Source organism: Pleurodeles waltl, unplaced genomic scaffold, assembly GCF_031143425.1.
Source record: "Pleurodeles waltl isolate 20211129_DDA unplaced genomic scaffold, aPleWal1.hap1.20221129 scaffold_67, whole genome shotgun sequence".
In the NCBI taxonomy this organism is placed as follows: domain Eukaryota; kingdom Metazoa; phylum Chordata; class Amphibia; order Caudata; family Salamandridae; genus Pleurodeles; species Pleurodeles waltl.
This window is the reverse complement of record NW_027150384.1, coordinates 260,954-278,750: the sequence shown is the minus strand read 5'-3', so window position 1 is coordinate 278,750 and position 17,797 is coordinate 260,954. Positions and strand designations below refer to the sequence as shown.

Here is a 17,797-nt window from a genome sequence, read left to right as displayed (position 1 = left end):
GATGGAAAACAGCGAGCCTCGCATGTTTTCTGTACTTGGTCGCTGCGCTGGAGGAGGGCGAGCCACCGGAAAAGGCATGACCTATGCGTGCCTTCGACTAATGAAAGCAAGCGGATTTTATTAGGCAAGCCCACGTACCAATAAAAAACACTGACGTGACGTTGACAGGGCTCCGAGCCCTTTTCTAAACACTAAAGCGTCTCGCTGCGATACGCATGCGCGAGCGCATGCAACGCAGGCTCGACCCTAAAAACATGAATAACCAATACACTACCCGGAAGCCTACGTTTCTTCGTTACTACAACTTGCATTCACTCCAATTTCAGAAAAGTACGTTCGTTATTAAAAAAGATACAGTTTGGTTCTAATTGTTTGTATAGATGATATATAGTTTTAGTTGAAAATCAGAGGCGCAACTAGAAAAAGTAATAGTGATGAAGCTTATAATACATTTGAAATTAACCATGACGCGATTACGTGGAATTGATAATCAAGCAAAACAGCCAGTACCAATTGTTCACCACATAGTACTTTGTTTTTCTGTAAATATTAAACATTCGCTGTCGACAAAGTGGTCCATAACTTAAAATCAAAATGTACAAATGTGTTCCCAAAACTTGATTCCTTCATGTTGAAAGCTTTCTCTGTTGGATTTCCAAGCCTTCCAGCGCTCTGCTAGAGGCGCCTCGGTGTTGGTATTTATTACAATTCTATATGCTGCCACTGATCATATTATACAGTGCACTTCATATACATTAAATCGCAATACTTCTAAAATGTCGAGATTGTAAACGAAACAAATAACAAAATGTATTTCTAAAGTGTAAACATGGTTAAGTCATAAACATAGTCTCCCCGTCGGGGAATTGAACCCCGGTCTCCCGCGTGACAGGCGGGGATACTGACCACTATACTAACGAGGAACTGATGACTCCCTGGTACCTGACCTCCTACTGATTGTTCTACCTGTCCCCCTGCCGTGGGCGCTGCACCCACATACATGTCAGTGTTGACCCCATCTGTGCAAGGAAAGAGCCGCTCTCTTTGTATCACTGATTTACAGCTTCCTCTGCACAGACTCCTCCTTTTCTCTCTCTGACAGTCACTGGGATCAGCGGCTGCACCTCCGTCCATTTCTGCTCTGGCTAAATTCACTTCTTGGTGCCATCTGAGAAAAATGGGGGAGACAAAAACAATTGTCAAGCTCTAGCGTCGTTGCTTCAAAACATGGCGTATTTTAATTTCAGAATGTGAAAAGAAATATGAAGAGCAAATACGAAAAAAAAATGCTTCGAGCCGGATTTGAACCAGCGACCTAAGGATATCAGCTTCACCACTACAGTCCTCCGCTCTACCAACTGAGCTATCGAAGGGACGGAAGCATCATGTGACTGCAGCCTTCAGGTTATGTACCTGCCAGCAGTGGGGCCCATGGTGATCATGTGTATGTGTGCTGGGCATTTAAAGACCGAGGTCACATATCAAGCTGTGTCTTCAGGATGCATGCTGTTTATTTTCAGATGCCTATCTCATTCTCCAAAAGCACAAACCTACAATCAGCATCATTTCATCTACCACCTGAGTACTTTTTGGAAACTCATCGCACAATAACTACAAAGGGTGACTCGCCATTTTAATTGGCAAGGCGTGCTTTTCCTCTTCATTTGCGTACTCTGGAAAACACATGCCGCTTTAGCAATGCACATTTTCAGTGCTTTTCTAATATCTGAATATTTCAGCAGCAAGCATGGGGGAGGGCTTTCTGTTGAAGTCAGTCATACAGCCATTGTCTTTCCATCTTGATTACCTTTACTTAGAATTCAAAAAAATAAATGTGTCTTGTCGCAGACGCACAAAGTGATTTCTCAGCATTCTCAATGGTTTATTAAAAATAATGGGAACTAACTTTCTTGAGAAAAGTACAGCTCAGGAAATAAAATGGCAAAACCATCACAACAAGTATGTCGGCCAATGAACTCAGCTGGAATGCTGAAAGTTGTGTAGATTCTTAAACTTTGGAAAGCTTGGTGCTCAGTGTAAGAATGATAGGGAGTGTGCGGTGAGGATGCAGGCATGTTGCCCCCCCTGTGATTGGTGAAGGCGTGAACAATGACAATATTAACACTTACCAGTTTTACATAAAAAACCTTGCTCTAGTGCAAGGGTGCCCAACATAAGTCCAGTAGAGTCGGATCCATGCCGGATTTGCAGGATATCCACAAGATATATATATGATTGCCAGAAATGAACAACAGTTACATATTAAGCTCGTCCGAGGTCACCTTGAAAACCTGGCATGGACGGCCCCGCCTCCCACTGCAATGGAAACCATTCTCTAACACACAGGATGGGGGGAGTGATACTGCTTCCTACCTGGCCTCGTGCAGGAAGGAAGCCAGAGACAGTGTCTGTTAAACTCACTACAAACAGTGGCAACTTGGAACGATTTCACATTTAAGGCTGCACCCAACTTTGTCTGCAGCTTGCCAGGCTGTGAGCAGGCCCAGGGTTTGCACAGACTTGAACAGATCCAGCTCTGCTTAAGAGGCTCAGCACTGGTTCTGTAAAGTGTCCATCCCTGGCCAGCCACAGTGCACGTGAGGAGCTGCTCATCCGGTTCTGTGCTCTTGTGCAACAAAAGGAAAGTAAAGTGACCTGATTTCTAAAGTGTTTGCTATTTCCATATGTCACCTTCATAGCACCGTAAATAACCAGTATTCATAGCAGCCACTTTATATACCTTGTGAGGGAAAAGCGTTGAGCCCACTCGGCTCGGATTTAAGAATGTGACCTGTAAGTCATGCTCAGGTACCAGCAGGGGGCACTTTACTAGTGAGCCATCTTGGAGGCTGCCCATGACTGACTCTGCCCTAGCCCACCCCACCTTTTTGAGACAAGCATCTGTTGTGAAAACTCCTCGTCCCCCCCTGGCTCCCAGCAAAGGCCTGACAGCCATCATCTCACCCCTGGAAGCACCTAGAAACTCTGCTGCTAGGCGCTCTCGAGCACAGTGTCAGTCCCACGGCTGCCTGCGTGTCTTTGACTTCTTCAGGCATCCCTCGCGCTTCCACATAAAGTGTAGCTCGTGACACGCATCACCAGAAGGGAGATTATGGTTGGGGCATAGAAGCTAGACCCCAGGCGCTACATTACATACCCTGCACTGATGCTACAGCAATTGGGCATCGTCATTTGAACGTATTTGCCCTGGTTAGTCAGCGCAAATGTCTTTTTATTTAGCACGTTGATATGCCACAAATGTCATCACAAAACAGGATCAGTACAAGTGTAACATATGCATCCCAGAAATGCAGAAGCGTTGGTTCAACACTGCAATGTATGTAATCCCCCCCCCCCCCCGGACTAAAAAATGCACTTAAGGAGCAAACACTTTTTTTTTAGCTCAAATCACTCAGCTGTGTTTTTATAAAACATTACTGGTTTCTTGACAGCAGTGTAAATGATGACCCGAATTGCAGTATGAACAGGGCCTGGCTATTGTTGGCAGCTCTTTCATGGCAGTACCACAATGGCTCCAGATGACAAACAAGCCTTGGTAAAGCTAATAGATCTTGCCTATGTGGGATCTATTGGTTTTGTGAATGTTTTTTTAGCCACATTGTACAGCAGCTCTGGCTTCAGTGCAGCATGGATGAATGTAAAAAAAAGCACTATGAAGTGATCAATGCTGGCTGTGTCATATACAGCTTTTTTCCTTTACTTTCAGCCATGTTGCAGCATGGCTAAATCACTGGCAAAACCAGTAGCTATCACATAGGCGATACCTATTGGCTTTGCCAATGCTTGTGTTCCTTGCCATTAATAACCTGACATCTGAAAAACATCAGGACTTTTACAAGGAGACGTGCACACTACAGGATACTGTCATTTCACTACTAACACACCTCATGCTTGTCAATGGAAGGTTCCATGGTGTAATGGTTAGCACTCTGGACTTTGAGTCCAGCGATCTGAGTTTGAATCTCGGTAGAACCTGCTGTAGTTTTAATAATTTAACATTCATTTCTTTAGTTTTGTATTATTTTAAAATTTTCAGTCCCGTACTAATTACAAGCGAGCTAATATCTTTTGCACAGTTTACATCATCTATGCGTTGCTTATCTTGTTTATTTGAAATATGTTACTATATGGATGATATCAATTAAAATTGTAGCACAGAAGTATCGCTCGTCATATATATTAATAATGCAGAACAAGTTAGGTGGTCATAGATATTAATAATAATGCAGAGCAAGGTAGATGGAAGTGTTAAAAGTGTTTCCGCCCTGTTTCAAACCCGCGACCTTTCACGGGGGCAGCGAACGTGATAACCACTACACTACAGAAACTCGCGGGAGCTGATGTCGCATGTACATTATACTGAGAATTATAAAGGGGTGGCGCATTGGGGGTGACGAGCAGTGAGGGGAGTGCACTGTGCACTCCCCTCAGTGCACATGTGTGTTTGGCCGGCCATCTGGGGCACACTGCTGCCGGGCTGGAGAGAGCAGGCACAGGCTCCCAGTCTGTCTGGGAGCGCCGTGGCTGGGCACTCCCAGCCAATCCTAACGCTTCTCTGAGCAGCGTCAGGATTGGCCGCAGGGCAGGCTGGGAGCCTGCTGCTGACGGAGGAGCAGCGGTGCGACGGAGCAGGTAAGTTTTTAGTTTTTTAACTTTTTAATATTGTTAATATTCTCCTTGCCTCCCCACACCCCGCTCTCCACCCCACCTCTGGTAACCCCTGTGAGTCGCGACTGCCACTTAGTCAAGGAGAGTTATCTTTCCCTTAGAGTCCACTCTAGTCAAGGGGGCAAAAAGATTCTGAATCTCTGCCTAACTGAACAACACTTTAATCACCCCAGAGCCTTCCAGTAGCTGACATCACACCCAAAGAAACAATTACTAACAAGACGCCATTGTGAATTATGTCCAATTCACTTTTATCCTCTTCTGAACACATCTGCTCCACCTTGGATTACATCCATGCCCAGGAATATAGTAAGGGAGCCGTTCTTGTAGCTCCTTGTTACCAAGTTTCGTCCTTGGCAACCCAACTCTCTCTTCCTTACCTATCACCTGCAGACGAAAGAAAAATAGCGCACAAACAAAGCAAGTTTCATGTTGAAATTAAACATAGGAATTGGCAGACCTTAACTCCAGCTTGAACAATGGAATGGAAGCACATTTTAGTTATGTTTTTACAAATGCAATTGTCTTAAACACAGTAAATGATGAGTGACTATAAAATATATCATTTGTTAAGATACCAAGGTATAAATGCATCTGGTTAACATTTCATAAAAGCAGTTTATATCTAACAAGTGTAATATCACTCACAAAGGCACCATAATGTTGTGGTCTTTTAATGCATCACATTTACATGGGTATAGTTTTTCACACAATATATGAAGGTAAATGCTGTCCTTCTCTTCTACCAAAGAAAGCATAAAGGCACAGCCATGTTATGCTCTGTCACACCCATTGCTGTGAAACATCTGGTGGAGCCCTGGGGGTGCATCTGTAACGTAATGGGTATTTGTAAGGCACGCAATCACCTGCAAGGGTTTCCTGGCGCTGAGCAGGCGTGTGTGTGTGTAGCCCTGTCTAAGGTAGGTTGGTTTATTAAAAACGCAGGTCTTCAACTTCTTGCAGAATTGAAGAAGAGAATAAAATGCTCTTGTGTGAAATGGGAGTCCATTCCATGCTTTAGGAGTGATGCAACAGAACACCCATCCTCCTGATCTGGTTCTCTGTATGTATGGGATGTGTGTGAGTAGGAGCCCTGAGTAGATGGAAGTCTCTTGGTGGTTGTGGAAAGAGAAGCAACTGGTCAAGTAGGTGGGGCCTACGTTGTGTTGTGCCTTGAATGTGTATGTAAGGTGTTTGAAATTAGTTCATTTCTGTTTCGGGAGACAGTGGAGCTCTCTGAGGTATGGTGAGATGTGAATTCAGAGCGGGAGGTTGAGGATGAGTCTGGGTGCCAACTTCCAGGTAGTTTTCTAGTGAGTTATCTGATGTTTCAAGCATAGAGAGCATCCCCGTGGGCCAACTTGCTGCTAACTTGGTCATGAGTGGCAGTTTTCTAGTGTTGCTGGCTGTGGATTCTAATGATGAGTATTGTCTGCTTTCAAGCCCTGCAGGAGGGTTGCCACTTTTTCAGAGAAGAATTCTAAATATTTCTGTCTAGACTCAGGTTACGGAAGGTCCGGGAGATTGTATTTAAATAGTAGTTTGTGGAAAGTTGCACTCCACTCTTTCGGACCTTCATACAAGGAGTAAAACTTTCCTCTTAGCAGTGAACTTACAGCCTGTGATAGTATTCTCTCAGTTCTGAGACTCACACTGAGTAGGGCTTTGAGAAACTTGTTCCAATAAAGAAAATAAAGACGGACTGAAGGGGGCTCAGAAAGAAATGAGGGGTGAAGAAAGAAAGAAGCTGGAATGTGGAGGGAAATAGATTGATGTTGTTAAAGTAATGTTTTATTTTACCAAGTTTGAGAGGGTTTAAAGTTTGACTACTCAGCACTGAAGGTAATGGATATCAAACAAAAAGTCACTGTGGAAACCTGGGACCTTTAGAGCTTCAGTCTAACGTCCTAGCCAAGAGCCCATGGAGGGGCTCTGTTGTTTTGGAGAGCTCACAGGTATCTTTACAGGTGTCCAGGTCTCTCATCACCTCCCCCCTTAGTCTGAAAGAAGCCTCGCCGGGGGTCGCTGCTCTCTTTACAGCAGTGTGGACCAGACATCACCACACAGGCTTAAACCTACGCTTTCGCCGACTGACCAAGATATACAAAAAGCCAGAATAAAACACCAGACATGGAAGACACACTGCATTCATGGAGACCACGAAGAAAGAGATACTGCACATTAAATAGATTTACATTAAATAGATGGAGAATACTTGACGGAGACACAAACTATTAAAACAAGCATTTGCAATGCAACGGGTCTCGCGTTTGCTCATGTTACAGCTGATCGCGTTGTAAACTCCTAACCCGACTTTTCACCTATCGGGCAAAAGTGCATTTATGTACATAACCCGAAAAAGTGAAGTTAATTATGTAAAGTGCTCGACTTCTGCCAAGCGAGATCGCGCTCGTGAATGAGAGAAAAAGAAGTCCTTGAGCCCGATGGAAAACAGCGAGCCTCGCATGTTTTCTGTACTTGGTCGCTGCGCTGGAGGAGGGCGAGCCACCGGAAAAGGCATGACCTATGCGTGCCTTCGACTAATGAAAGCAAGCGGATTTTATTAGGCAAGCCCACGTACCAATAAAAAACACTGACGTGACGTTGACAGGGCTCCGAGCCCTTTTCTAAACACTAAAGCGTCTCGCTGCGATACGCATGCGCGAGCGCATGCAACGCAGGCTCGACCCTAAAAACATGAATAACCAATACACTACCCGGAAGCCTACGTTTCTTCGTTACTACAACTTGCATTCACTCCAATTTCAGAAAAGTACGTTCGTTATTAAAAAAGATACAGTTTGGTTCTAATTGTTTGTATAGATGATATATAGTTTTAGTTGAAAATCAGAGGCGCAACTAGAAAAAGTAATAGTGATGAAGCTTATAATACATTTGAAATTAACCATGACGCGATTACGTGGAATTGATAATCAAGCAAAACAGCCAGTACCAATTGTTCACCACATAGTACTTTGTTTTTCTGTAAATATTAAACATTCGCTGTCGACAAAGTGGTCCATAACTTAAAATCAAAATGTACAAATGTGTTCCCAAAACTTGATTCCTTCATGTTGAAAGCTTTCTCTGTTGGATTTCCAAGCCTTCCAGCGCTCTGCTAGAGGCGCCTCGGTGTTGGTATTTATTACAATTCTATATGCTGCCACTGATCATATTATACAGTGCACTTCATATACATTAAATCGCAATACTTCTAAAATGTCGAGATTGTAAACGAAACAAATAACAAAATGTATTTCTAAAGTGTAAACATGGTTAAGTCATAAACCTAGTCTCCCCGTCGGGGAATTGAACCCCGGTCTCCCGCGTGACAGGCGGGGATACTGACCACTATACTAACGAGGAACTGATGACTCCCTGGTACCTGACCTCCTACTGATTGTTCTACCTGTCCCCCTGCTGGGGGCGCTGCACCCACATAAATGTCAGTGTTGACCCCGCCTGTGCCAGGAAGGAGCCGGTCTCTGTGTATCACTGATTTACAGCTTCCTCTGCACAGACTCCTCCTTTTCTCTCTCTGACAGTCACTGGGATCAGCGGCTGCACCTCCGTCCATTTCTGCTCTGGCTAAATTCACTTCTTGGTGCCATCTGAGAAAAATGGGGGAGACAAAAACAATTGTCAAGCTCTAGCGTCGTTGCTTCAAAACATGGCGTATTTTAATTTCAGAATGTGAAAAGAAATATGAAGAGCAAATACGAAAAAAAATCCTTCGAGCCGGATTTGAACCAGCGACCTAAGGATATCAGCTTCACCACTACGGTCCTCCGCTCTACCAACTGAGCTATCGAAGGGACGGAAGCAGCATGTGACTGCAGCCTTCAGGTTATGTACCTGCCAGCAGTGGGGCCCATGGTGATCCTGTGTATGTGTGCTGGGCATTTAAAGACCGAGGTCACATATCAAGCTGTGTCTTCAGGATGCATGCTGTTTATTTTCAGATGCCTATCTCATTCTCCAACAGCACAAACCTACAATCAGCATCATTTCATCTACCACCTGAGTACTTTTTGGAAACTCATCGCACAATAACTACAAAGGGTGACTCGCCATTTTAATTGGCAAGGCGTGCTTTTCCTCTTCATTTGCGTACTCTGGAAAACACATGCCGCTTTAGCAATGCACATTTTCAGTGCTTTTCTAATATCTGAATATTTCAGCAGCAAGCATGGGGGAGGGCTTTCTGTTGAAGTCAGTCATACAGCCATTGTCTTTCCATCTTGATTACCTTTACTTAGAATTCAAAAAAATAAATGTGTCTTGTCGCAGACGCACAAAGTGATTTCTCAGCATTCTCAATGGTTTATTAAAAATAATGGGAACTAACTTTCTTGAGAAAAGTACAGCTCAGGAAATAAAATGGCAAAACCATCACAACAAGTATGTCGGCCAATGAACTCAGCTGGAATGCTGAAAGTTGTGTAGATTCTTAAACTTTGGAAAGCTTGGCGCTCAGTGTAAGAATGATAGGGAGTGTGCGGTGAGGATGCAGGCATGTTGCCCCCCCTGTGATTGGTGAAGGCGTGAACAATGACAATATTAACACTTACCAGTTTTACATAAAAAACCTTGCTCTAGTGCAAGGGTGCCCAACATAAGTCCAGTAGAGTCGGATCCATGCCGGATTTGCAGGATATCCACAAGATATATATATGATTGCCAGAAATGAACAACAGTTACATATTAAGCTCGTCCGAGGTCACCTTGAAAACCTGGCATGGACGGCCCCGCCTCCCACTGCAATGGAAACCATTCTCTAACACACAGGATGGGGGGAGTGATACTGCTTCCTACCTGGCCTCGTGCAGGAAGGAAGCCAGAGACAGTGTCTGTTAAACTCACTACAAACAGTGGCAACTTGGAACGATTTCACATTTAAGGCTGCACCCAACATTGTCTGCAGCTTGCCAGGCTGTGAGCAGGCCCAGGGTTTGCACAGACTTGAACAGATCCAGCTCTGCTTAAGAGGCTCAGCACTGGTTCTGTAAAGTGTCCATCCCTGGCCAGCCACAGTGCACGTGAGGAGCTGCTCATCCGGTTCTGTGCTCTTGTGCAACAAAAGGAAAGTAAAGTGACCTGATTTCTAAAGTGTTTGCTATTTCCATATGTCACCTTCATAGCACCGTAAATAACCAGTATTCATAGCAGCCACTTTATATACCTTGTGAGGGAAAAGCGTTGAGCCCACTCGGCTCGGATTTAAGAATGTGACCTGTAAGTCATGCTCAGGTACCAGCAGGGGGCACTTTACTAGTGAGCCATCTTGGAGGCTGCCCATGACTGACTCTGCCCTAGCCCACCCCACCTTTTTGAGACAAGCATCTGTTGTGAAAACTCCTCGTCCCCCCCTGGCTCCCAGCAAAGGCCTGACAGCCATCATCTCACCCCTGGAAGCACCTAGAAACTCTGCTGCTAGGCGCTCTCGAGCACAGTGTCAGTCCCACGGCTGCCTGCGTGTCTTTGACTTCTTCAGGCATCCCTCGCGCTTCCACATAAAGTGTAGCTCGTGACACGCATCACCAGAAGGGAGATTATGGTTGGGGCATAGAAGCTAGACCCCAGGCGCTACATTACATACCCTGCACTGATGCTACAGCAATTGGGCATCGTCATTTGAACGTATTTGCCCTGGTTAGTCAGCGCAAATGTCTTTTTATTTAGCACGTTGATATGCCACAAATGTCATCACAAAACAGGATCAGTACAAGTGTAACATATGCATCCCAGAAATGCAGAAGCGTTGGTTCAACACTGCAATGTATGTAATCCCCCCCCCCCCCGGACTGAAAAATGCACTTAAGGAGCAAACACTTTTTTTTTAGCTCAAATCACTCAGCTGTGTTTTTATAAAACATTACTGGTTTCTTGACAGCAGTGTGAATGATGACCCGAATTGCAGTATGAACAGGGCCTGGCTATTGTTGGCAGCTCTTTCATGGCAGTACCACAATGGCTCCAGATGACAAACAAGCCTTGGTAAAGCTAATAGATCTTGCCTATGTGGGATCTATTGGTTTTGTGAATGTTTTTTTAGCCACATTGTACAGCAGCTCTGGCTTCAGTGCAGCATGGATGAATGTAAAAAAAAGCACTATGAAGTGATCAATGCTGGCTGTGTCATATACAGCTTTTTTCCTTTACTTTCAGCCATGTTGCAGCATGGCTAAATCACTGGCTAAACCAGTAGCTATCACATAGGCGATACCTATTGGCTTTGCCAATGCTTGTGTTCCTTGCCATTAATAACCTGACATCTGAAAAACATCAGGACTTTTACAAGGAGACGTGCACACTACAGGATACTGTCATTTCACTACTAACGCACCTCATGCTTGTCAATGGAAGGTTCCATGGTGTAATGGTTAGCACTCTGGACTTTGAGTCCAGCGATCTGAGTTTGAATCTCGGTAGAACCTGCTGTAGTTTTAATAATTTAACATTCATTTCTTTAGTTTTGTATTATTTTAAAATTTTCAGTCCCGTACTAATTACAAGCGAGCTAATATCTTTTGCACAGTTTACATCATCTATGCGTTGCTTATCTTGTTTATTTGAAATATGTTACTATATGGATGATATCAATTAAAATTGTAGCACAGAAGTATCGCTCGTCATATATATTAATAATGCAGAACAAGTTAGGTGGTCATAGATATTAATAATAATGCAGAACAAGGTAGATGGAAGTGTTAAAAGTGTTTCCGCCCAGTTTCAAACCCGCGACCTTTCACGGGGTCAGCGAACGTGATAACCACTACACTACAGAAACTCGCGGGAGCTGATGTCGCATGTACATTATACTGAGAATTATAAAGGGGTGGGGCATTGGGGGTGACGAGCAGTGAGGGGAGTGCACTGTGCACTCCCCTCAGTGCACATGTGTGTTTGGCCGGCCATCTGGGGCACACTGCTGCCGGGCTGGAGAGAGCAGGCACAGGCTCCCAGTCTGTCTGGGAGCGCCGTGGCTGGGCACTCCCAGCCAATCCTAACGCTTCTCTGAGCAGCGTCAGGATTGGCCGCAGGGCAGGCTGGGAGCCTGCTGCTGACGGAGGAGCAGCGGTGCGACGGAGCAGGTAAGTTTTTAGTTTTTTAACTTTTTAATATTGTTAATATTCTCCTTGCCTCCCCACACCCCGCTCTCCACCCCACCTCTGGTAACCCCTGTGAGTCGCGACTGCCACTTAGTCAAGGAGAGTTATCTTTCCCTTAGAGTCCACTCTAGTCAAGGGGGCAAAAAGATTCTGAATCTCTGCCTAACTGAACAACACTTTAATCACCCCAGAGCCTTCCAGTAGCTGACATCACACCCAAAGAAACAATTACTAACAAGACGCCATTGTGAATTATGTCCAATTCACTTTTATCCTCTTCTGAACACATCTGCTCCACCTTGGATTACATCCATGCCCAGGAATATAGTAAGGGAGCCGTTCTTGTAGCTCCTTGTTACCAAGTTTCGTCCTTGGCAACCCAACTCTCTCTTCCTTACCTATCACCTGCAGACGAAAGAAAAATAGCGCACAAACAAAGCAAGTTTCATGTTGAAATTAAACATAGGAATTGGCAGACCTTAACTCCAGCTTGAACAATGGAATGGAAGCACATTTTAGTTATGTTTTTACAAATGCAATTGTCTTAAACACAGTAAATGATGAGTGACTATAAAATATATCATTTGTTAAGATACCAAGGTATAAATGCATCTGGTTAACATTTCATAAAAGCAGTTTATATCTAACAAGTGTAATATCACTCACAAAGGCACCATAATGTTGTGGTCTTTTAATGCATCACATTTACATGGGTATAGTTTTTCACACAATATATGAAGGTAAATGCTGTCCTTCTCTTCTACCAAAGAAAGCATAAAGGCACAGCCATGTTATGCTCTGTCACACCCATTGCTGTGAAACATCTGGTGGAGCCCTGGGGGTGCATCTGTAACGTAATGGGTATTTGTAAGGCACGCAATCACCTGCAAGGGTTTCCTGGCGCTGAGCAGGCGTGTGTGTGTGTAGCCCTGTCTAAGGTAGGTTGGTTTATTAAAAACGCAGGTCTTCAACTTCTTGCAGAATTGAAGAAGAGAATAAAATGCTCTTGTGTGAAATGGGAGTCCATTCCATGCTTTAGGAGTGATGCAACAGAACACCCATCCTCCTGATCTGGTTCTCTGTATGTATGGGATGTGTGTGAGTAGGAGCCCTGAGTAGATGGAAGTCTCTTGGTGGTTGTGGAAAGAGAAGCAACTGGTCAAGTAGGTGGGGCCTACGTTGTGTTGTGCCTTGAATGTGTATGTAAGGTGTTTGAAATTAGTTCATTTCTGTTTCGGGAGACAGTGGAGCTCTCTGAGGTATGGTGAGATGTGAATTCAGAGCGGGAGGTTGAGGATGAGTCTGGGTGCCAACTTCCAGGTAGTTTTCTAGTGAGTTATCTGATGTTTCAAGCATAGAGAGCATCCCCGTGGGCCAACTTGCTGCTAACTTGGTCATGAGTGGCAGTTTTCTAGTGTTGCTGGCTGTGGATTCTAATGATGAGTATTGTCTGCTTTCAAGCCCTGCAGGAGGGTTGCCACTTTTTCAGAGAAGAATTCTAAATATTTCTGTCTAGACTCAGGTTACGGAAGGTCCGGGAGATTGTATTTAAATAGTAGTTTGTGGAAAGTTGCACTCCACTCTTTCGGACCTTCATACAAGGAGTAAAACTTTCCTCTTAGCAGTGAACTTACAGCCTGTGATAGTATTCTCTCAGTTCTGAGACTCACACTGAGTAGGGCTTTGAGAAACTTGTTCCAATAAAGAAAATAAAGACGGACTGAAGGGGGCTCAGAAAGAAATGAGGGGTGAAGAAAGAAAGAAGCTGGAATGTGGAGGGAAATAGATTGATGTTGTTAAAGTAATGTTTTATTTTACCAAGTTTGAGAGGGTTTAAAGTTTGACTACTCAGCACTGAAGGTAATGGATATCAAACAAAAAGTCACTGTGGAAACCTGGGACCTTTAGAGCTTCAGTCTAACGTCCTAGCCAAGAGCCCATGGAGGGGCTCTGTTGTTTTGGAGAGCTCACAGGTATCTTTACAGGTGTCCAGGTCTCTCATCACCTCCCCCCTTAGTCTGAAAGAAGCCTCGCCGGGGGTCGCTGCTCTCTTTACAGCAGTGTGGACCAGACATCACCACACAGGCTTAAACCTACGCTTTCGCCGACTGACCAAGATATACAAAAAGCCAGAATAAAACACCAGACATGGAAGACACACTGCATTCATGGAGACCACGAAGAAAGAGATACTGCACATTAAATAGATTTACATTAAATAGATGGAGAATACTTGACGGAGACACAAACTATTAAAACAAGCATTTGCAATGCAACGGGTCTCGCGTTTGCTCATGTTACAGCTGATCGCGTTGTAAACTCCTAACCCGACTTTTCACCTATCGGGCAAAAGTGCATTTATGTACATAACCCGAAAAAGTGAAGTTAATTATGTAAAGTGCTCGACTTCTGCCAAGCGAGATCGCGCTCGTGAATGAGAGAAAAAGAAGTCCTTGAGCCCGATGGAAAACAGCGAGCCTGGCATGTTTTCTGTACTTGGTCGCTGCGCTGGAGGAGGGCGAGCCACCGGAAAAGGCATGACCTATGCGTGCCTTCGACTAATGAAAGCAAGCGGATTTTATTAGGCAAGCCCACGTACCAATAAAAAACACTGACGTGACGTTGACAGGGCTCCGAGCCCTTTTCTAAACACTAAAGCGTCTCGCTGCGATACGCATGCGCGAGCGCATGCAACGCAGGCTCGACCCTAAAAACATGAATAACCAATACACTACCCGGAAGCCTACGTTTCTTCGTTACTACAACTTGCATTCACTCCAATTTCAGAAAAGTACGTTCGTTATTAAAAAAGATACAGTTTGGTTCTAATTGTTTGTATAGATGATATATAGTTTTAGTTGAAAATCAGAGGCGCAACTAGAAAAAGTAATAGTGATGAAGCTTATAATACATTTGAAATTAACCATGACGCGATTACGTGGAATTGATAATCAAGCAAAACAGCCAGTACCAATTGTTCACCACATAGTACTTTGTTTTTCTGTAAATATTAAACATTCGCTGTCGACAAAGTGGTCCATAACTTAAAATCAAAATGTACAAATGTGTTCCCAAAACTTGATTCCTTCATGTTGAAAGCTTTCTCTGTTGGATTTCCAAGCCTTCCAGCGCTCTGCTAGAGGCGCCTCGGTGTTGGTATTTATTACAATTCTATATGCTGCCACTGATCATATTATACAGTGCACTTCATATACATTAAATCGCAATACTTCTAAAATGTCGAGATTGTAAACGAAACAAATAACAAAATGTATTTCTAAAGTGTAAACATGGTTAAGTCATAAACCTAGTCTCCCCGTCGGGGAATTGAACCCCGGTCTCCCGCGTGACAGGCGGGGATACTGACCACTATACTAACGAGGAACTGATGACTCCCTGGTACCTGACCTCCTACTGATTGTTCTACCTGTCCCCCTGCTGGGGGCGCTGCACCCACAGAAATGTCAGTGTTGACCCCGCCTGTGCCAGGAAGGAGCCGGTCTCTGTGTATCACTGATTTACAGCTTCCTCTGCACAGACTCCTCCTTTTCTCTCTCTGACAGTCACTGGGATCAGCGGCTGCACCTCCGTCCATTTCTGCTCTGGCTAAATTCACTTCTTGGTGCCATCTGAGAAAAATGGGGGAGACAAAAACAATTGTCAAGCTCTAGCGTCGTTGCTTCAAAACATGGCGTATTTTAATTTCAGAATGTGAAAAGAAATATGAAGAGCAAATACGAAAAAAAATCCTTCGAGCCGGATTTGAACCAGCGACCTAAGGATATCAGCTTCACCACTACGGTCCTCCGCTCTACCAACTGAGCTATCGAAGGGACGGAAGCAGCATGTGACTGCAGCCTTCAGGTTATGTACCTGCCAGCAGTGGGGCCCATGGTGATCCTGTGTATGTGTGCTGGGCATTTAAAGACCGAGGTCACATATCAAGCTGTGTCTTCAGGATGCATGCTGTTTATTTTCAGATGCCTATCTCATTCTCCAACAGCACAAACCTACAATCAGCATCATTTCATCTACCACCTGAGTACTTTTTGGAAACTCATCGCACAATAACTACAAAGGGTGACTCGCCATTTTAATCGGCAAGGCGTGCTTTTCCTCTTCATTTGCGTACTCTGGAAAACACATGCCGCTTTAGCAATGCACATTTTCAGTGCTTTTCTAATATCTGAATATTTCAGCAGCAAGCATGGGGGAGGGCTTTCTGTTGAAGTCAGTCATACAGCCATTGTCTTTCCATCTTGATTACCTTTACTTAGAATTCAAAAAAATAAATGTGTCTTGTCGCAGACGCACAAAGTGATTTCTCAGCATTCTCAATGGTTTATTAAAAATAATGGGAACTAACTTTCTTGAGAAAAGTACAGCTCAGGAAATAAAATGGCAAAACCATCACAACAAGTATGTCGGCCAATGAACTCAGCTGGAATGCTGAAAGTTGTGTAGATTCTTAAACTTTGGAAAGCTTGGCGCTCAGTGTAAGAATGATAGGGAGTGTGCGGTGAGGATGCAGGCATGTTGCCCCCCCCTGTGATTGGTGAAGGCGTGAACAATGACAATATTAACACTTACCAGTTTTACATAAAAAACCTTGCTCTAGTGCAAGGGTGCCCAACATAAGTCCAGTAGAGTCGGATCCATGCCGGATTTGCAGGATATCCACAAGATATATATATGATTGCCAGAAATGAACAACAGTTACATATTAAGCTCGTCCGAGGTCACCTTGAAAACCTGGCATGGACGGCCCCGCCTCCCACTGCAATGGAAACCATTCTCTAACACACAGGATGGGGGGAGTGATACTGCTTCCTACCTGGCCTCGTGCAGGAAGGAAGCCAGAGACAGTGTCTGTTAAACTCACTACAAACAGTGGCAACTTGGAACGATTTCACATTTAAGGCTGCACCCAACATTGTCTGCAGCTTGCCAGGCTGTGAGCAGGCCCAGGGTTTGCACAGACTTGAACAGATCCAGCTCTGCTTAAGAGGCTCAGCACTGGTTCTGTAAAGTGTCCATCCCTGGCCAGCCACAGTGCACGTGAGGAGCTGCTCATCCGGTTCTGTGCTCTTGTGCAACAAAAGGAAAGTAAAGTGACCTGATTTCTAAAGTGTTTGCTATTTCCATATGTCACCTTCATAGCACCGTAAATAACCAGTATTCATAGCAGCCACTTTATATACCTTGTGAGGGAAAAGCGTTGAGCCCACTCGGCTCGGATTTAAGAATGTGACCTGTAAGTCATGCTCAGGTACCAGCAGGGGGCACTTTACTAGTGAGCCATCTTGGAGGCTGCCCATGACTGACTCTGCCCTAGCCCACCCCACCTTTTTGAGACAAGCATCTGTTGTGAAAACTCCTCGTCCCCCCCTGGCTCCCAGCAAAGGCCTGACAGCCATCATCTCACCCCTGGAAGCACCTAGAAACTCTGCTGCTAGGCGCTCTCGAGCACAGTGTCAGTCCCACGGCTGCCTGCGTGTCTTTGACTTCTTCAGGCATCCCTCGCGCTTCCACATAAAGTGTAGCTCGTGACACGCATCACCAGAAGGGAGATTATGGTTGGGGCATAGAAGCTAGACCCCAGGCGCTACATTACATACCCTGCACTGATGCTACAGCAATTGGGCATCGTCATTTGAACGTATTTGCCCTGGTTAGTCAGCGCAAATGTCTTTTTATTTAGCACGTTGATATGCCACAAATGTCATCACAAAACAGGATCAGTACAAGTGTAACATATGCATCCCAGAAATGCAGAAGCGTTGGTTCAACACTGCAATGTATGTAATCCCCCCCCCCCCCCCCGGACTGAAAAATGCACTTAAGGAGCAAACACTTTTTTTTTAGCTCAAATCACTCAGCTGTGTTTTTATAAAACATTACTGGTTTCTTGACAGCAGTGTGAATGATGACCCGAATTGCAGTATGAACAGGGCCTGGCTATTGTTGGCAGCTCTTTCATGGCAGTACCACAATGG

General features: G+C 44.6%; 3 non-coding genes across 3 annotated transcripts; all 3 read right to left on the bottom strand.

Annotated features, from left to right (window-relative positions):
* Positions 1-851: 851 nt before the first annotated feature.
* TRNAD-GUC (transfer RNA aspartic acid (anticodon GUC)) lies at positions 852-923 on the bottom strand. The gene has a single exon. It is a non-coding gene; the product is annotated as a tRNA-Asp (tRNA).
* Positions 924-7,983: 7,060 nt separating this feature from the next.
* On the bottom strand, positions 7,984-8,055 carry TRNAD-GUC (transfer RNA aspartic acid (anticodon GUC)). Its single transcript has one exon. It is a non-coding gene; the product is annotated as a tRNA-Asp (tRNA).
* Positions 8,056-15,113: 7,058 nt separating this feature from the next.
* Positions 15,114-15,185, bottom strand: TRNAD-GUC (transfer RNA aspartic acid (anticodon GUC)). The gene has a single exon. It is a non-coding gene; the product is annotated as a tRNA-Asp (tRNA).
* Between the last annotated feature and the right edge of the window lie 2,612 nt (positions 15,186-17,797).